The 5,000-nt window shown below is 41.8% G+C and overlaps 1 protein-coding gene across 1 annotated transcript in view; it reads left to right on the top strand.

Moving 5' to 3' along the window:
• LOC123514720 overlaps positions 1-5,000 on the top strand; it is a 198,366-nt gene that overhangs the window by 128,583 nt on the left and 64,783 nt on the right. The window lies entirely within an intron of this gene.

Raw genomic sequence — 5,000 nt, 5'->3', positions numbered from 1 at the left:
AGACATGTTGCACCTTGATTTCCAGAAATCGTTTGATAAAGTTCCACAAAAACGTTTACTCAGTAAAGTCTAGTCACATAGTATCACTGGCATTATTTACAGTTCATGAAAAGATTGGCTGTCAGAACAGAAACAGTCGTTGTCAACGGGTTTTCGTCTACTTGGCTTCATGCAAAAAGTGGCGTGCAGGGATTTGTACTGGTCATGTTCTGTTCTTATTAGATGTAAATGACATTGACGTTGGTCTCAAGGTATCGAAATTTACCAGTGATAAGAAAATTGCTTGTACGTCAGTCACAGCTCGAGGCAGACAAACACTTCAGACTTATAACGTTTGCCTAGCTGGACCATTAAGTGGCAAATAAAACTCAACATCGATAAATGTAAAGTATTACACATAGGTAGTAACAGCAGTGAACTTCAGTATTTGGTGAATGGCCGACAGCTTTCCGCAGTAAATAAATAAAAAGATCTCGAAGTCTAAATAAAATGTAATTTGAAACCTGGCCAGCACTGCTCACAGGTGGTCAAGACAGCTAACAAATTGGTAGGCTTTATTGGATGTGTTTTCGAAAACAAATTACAGAAAATCATATTAAAACTCTTTAATTCGTTTGTCAGACTCCATCTCAAATAGTGCGTACCGTTTTGTCCCTTTTTTACAGAAAAGACATCGAAAAGCTGATAAGAGTCCAACTCAGGATGACAAAAATTATTCCTAGGCTGAGAAACAGACTTTATGAATAAAGAATCAAGGAATTTAATCCCTGTAATCCCTTCAGTACCGTGACGCGTTTCCATAAACGTTCTGTTTATTATTTGGTGATTTAATTCAGCTTCAGAAACTCATGTGGGGGATTGAAATGGTAAAGACTGTGGCCATTAATCTTCTGACCTCCATAGACCCTTCCTAATGTCAATAAAATGGCCTAATCGTACACAAATCTCAAGATATTGAAGGGATAAATCTCTCAAAACATAGAATGCGAGATTATTTAATTGAAGTTTCTAAAATATTCAAGGGATCCGACAACATTAATGTCGACGATTATTTTACAGTTGACCAGTCAAATTTAACAAGAAGGCGGAAGAGCTTCAAAATAATTGGTCAAAGATTCTTGTCAAATGAAGCAAAACATTCCTTTTTAATCACATTGTTAATGTTTGGAATTCTTTTCCTTCTGGTGTCGTCGATTGCGAAACAGTTACAGCCTTCAACAACAGACCGGACAAGTATCTCAACAATAATCTACAGCTACAATATTATCCGATGTCCTGAACGTTCGTTTGTATAAAAGCAGATTTCTGGTGTAGGTGAGTTAGCTGGCAGTGCCTGGCGGTGGTAGTCGACTGTTTCTCGACACTTTTAGTTGTAGTGACAGTAGCGCCTTACTCTCTTTTCATTTCTCATCAAAATTTCCACACAATTTTTCCATGTTGTATGACTTTTCTTTATTACCTGCCAGTCTTTGTCTGGAGGGAGTGGTGGGTGGGGAGGAGCCTTCGCCTTTGCTATCCTTTTCTTTAGCATTGGTTCAGATTGAGTAGTCCGCAAACAATCTAGTAAGAGCCAGTATAAGCCTGCTTTTTTTTTCCTCCTCCTCCTCCTCCTCCTCCTCCTCCTCCTCCTCCAGCACGGACATCTGCCTCCCTTCGTGAAGTTGAAGGTATATATGAAAGGAGAGGAGACGACGGAAGGCGAAATAAAGGAAGGAATGCAGAAAGAAGGGGCAAGCGAGAGAGAGAGAGAGAGAGAGAGAGAGAGAGAGAGAGAGAGAAACATACCAGAATAAAATGAAGGATGGAACAAAATACAAGAACGTATGGGGAAGGAGAGAGAGAGAGAGAGAGAGAGAGAGAGAGAGAGAGAGAGAGAGAGAGAGAGAGAGAGAGAGAGAGAAAAGAAGCAAGGAGATAAAATACAAATAATGGAGGGAAGAAAACTACGTAAATAACAATATGAAGACTAGACGTAAACAAAGAAAGGGAAAAAAAACTGGGAAAGGAAAATAAATATAAATGCGATGAAAACTGTACAAACAAAAGAGAGAGTAACAAGTAAGAGAGGTAAGAGTAACAAGGTGGAAGAAGAGAAAACAGAGAAAGAGAGAGATTAATAAAGAAAGATTATACTACCATCAAATGTGCATAAGAGATGAATGGAAGGGATATGATAAAAGAGAAACACGGAAAGAGAGAGAGAGAGAGAGAGAGAGAGAGAGAGAGAGAGAGAGTGAGAGCAAAGAATAAATAAATGAAGAGACAAGAAGCAACCTTGCAATCTGACCTTGATGTCAAAGTATTTCTTGACGTCATTCTCTCTCTCTCTCTCTCTCTCTCTCTCTCTCTCTCTCTCTCTCTCCCGTTCGTGTTTCTTCCTCTTTCGTATCCTTCAACCACTTTTTATTCTTCCCTTCACCACGTTTCTCTCCTCTCCCTTATTCTCATTTCTTTGTCCTCCTTCTTCTCTTCCTGGCCCTCCTCCTCCTCCTCCTCCTCCTCCTCCTCCTCCTCCTCCTTCTCCTACTCGTTTATTCCCTTCTTTAGTTAGTTTTCTGACAGTTGTTATCGTGTTTCTTTTCTGTTTCTTCAAGATTTCCTTAAAATTTTCTTCCTCCTTCTCCTCCTCCTCCTCCTCCTCCTCCTCCTCCTCCTCCTCCTCCTCCTCCTCCTCCCGAACGTACTCTTCAAACTGATTCCATCTCTTTCATTCACACTATATCCTTTTTTCTTCTTCATTCACTGTGTCTTCCAACATTCATTTCCTTTCTCTCTCCTCCTCCCGTTCACTCTCTCTCATTCCGTCTCTCCCTGTCATCCATTCCTTCCCTCTTCTCATTCGTTTCTCTTTCTCACTTCCATCCTCTTTCCTTTCCTTATCACTTTGTCTCTCACCTATTCAACCCATTTTCGTCTCTCATCGTAATTCGCTTCTTTCTTTCTCCTCATCCATCCCACTTCCCTCCCTCTCTTCCCTCTTCCTTCCTTTTTACTTTCTCTCTCTCTCTCTCTCTCTCTCTCTCTCTCTCTCTCTCTCTCTCTTCGTAATTCATTTTTTTCCCACTTTTCTCCTCTCATTCCCCCACCATCACCTCTATTCCTCATCCATCCTCCTCACTCTCCAGCTCTCTTCCTCTTATTCATCCTCATTCATCCCTTCCCTCCCTCCCACCCTGCGCTCCATCACTTACTCCCAAGCCACACCTCTGATTTTCCTGACCTGACCTCGTGCCAGAAGGTGTGAGGTGGCCCCAATTGGCTGACCCCGATCGTGCCACACACTTGACAAGAGATAAACAGAAGTGTACGTGAAGAAAAAAATATGCATTACGTCAGTCTCCCCTTATAATGCTGCATGCTTAGAAAACGAGAGAGAGAGAGAGAGAGAGAGAGAGAGAGAGAGAGGAGTGTGAGTGTGTGTGTGTGTGTGTGTGTGTGTGTGTGTGTGTGTGTGCTGTTGGTTTATGATTGAAAAAGTAGGATTAGTTTTGATATTTGAGAGAGAGAGAGAGAGAGAGAGAGAGAGAGAGAGAGATTTGTGTGGTAATAATGTGGAATTTTTCTTCTACGTTGCAACATTAAAAAAATATCATATTTGTGTTCTCTATTTATGTGTATTTTGCTTGATACAGTTTATTCCTCTCTAACTCTCTCTCTCTCTCTCTCTCTCTCTCTCTCTCTCTCTCTCTCTCTCTCTCTCTCTCTCTCTCTCTCTCTCTCTCTCTCTCTCTCTCTCTCTCTCTCTCTCTCTCTCCTCCCACACTCTAATTTTACTCCTCCTCCTCCTCCTCCTCCTCCTCCTCCTCCTCCTCCTCCTCCTCCTCCTCCTCCTCCTCCTCCTCCTCCTCCTCCTCCTCCTCTTCTTCCGTCTCATTACTGCCATCTCCTTTACATGTCTTTCACTTAGTAACGTTTTTTTCTTTCTTCGTCTTCTTCCTCTTTTCCTCTCCTTTATCAGTCTCTCTCATTCACCTTCCTCATTCACCTCTCCTTTCATTATTACCCTCATTAAATCCACTTGTCTCTCTAGATTTTTTGTTCCTCCCTTCAGTCATTCATTCCTTCTTTTCCATTTCCTTTCTCTTTCCCTTTTTCTTTCCTTCCTTCCTTCCTTCCTTCCTTCATTTCTTGCTCTGATCCTTCCCACCTTTTGTCCCTCTTTACCTTTTTCTAACGTTTTTTTTTCATTCTTTCTTTCTCTTTTCTTTCTTTCTTTCCTCTGCTTTTGTGTTTCGCCTCTTTTCACTACCCTTGCACTTTACATTCCTTCTTTCTTTTTAATCCTTTCTTTATTTCTTCCTTCCTTCCTTCCTTCCTTCCTTCCTTCCTTCCTTTCTTCTTTCTGCATTTTTATCCTTTCATGTATAGGTACCACTGCCTCCATCTCCTTCTTTCCTTGAGTCATTCATTCTTTCTTTCATTCATTTGTTTATATGTTCATTCTTTTATTCCCACTGAAGTCACTGTCTTTTTCATCTCACCTCAACATCTCACTTTCTCTCCTTGTTTCATCTCACCATTTTTCCTTCCTTCCTTCTTTCCTTCTTTCCTTCCTTCCTTCCTTCCTTCCTTCCTTTGCTCACCTCACCACCTTCTTATCTTCCCTTGCCTCCCCTCTTCTCATCTCAGCCCACTTCAGCTCACAACTTCCTTTGCTGCTTCTAATCTCTTACTTCACATTGCCTCCCCTTCTTCCCCTAAGACACATCTTCCTCTTCAGCAGTCCCTCTCACTTTTGGTTTTCCTCGCTCTTACACCACTTAGCCTCTCCCCTAATGCGCCCTCTCCTTACTATTTACCTATAACCTACCTAATTACCTGCTGCCTGTAGTCATGATTCTATTTCACACTGCCTTTCTCCTTCCTTCCTTCCTTCCTTCTTGCCTGCCTGCCTGTCTATCTTCTCTCTCTCTCTCTCTCTCTCTCTCTCTCTCTCTCTCTCTCTCTCTCTCTCTCTCTCTCTCTCTCTCTCTCTCTCTCTCTCTCTCTCTCTCTCGCTC

Source organism: Portunus trituberculatus, chromosome 38, assembly GCF_017591435.1.
Source record: "Portunus trituberculatus isolate SZX2019 chromosome 38, ASM1759143v1, whole genome shotgun sequence".
Classification (NCBI taxonomy): Eukaryota; Metazoa; Arthropoda; class Malacostraca; order Decapoda; family Portunidae; genus Portunus; species Portunus trituberculatus.
This window is presented reverse-complemented; position numbering and strand designations above follow the sequence as displayed.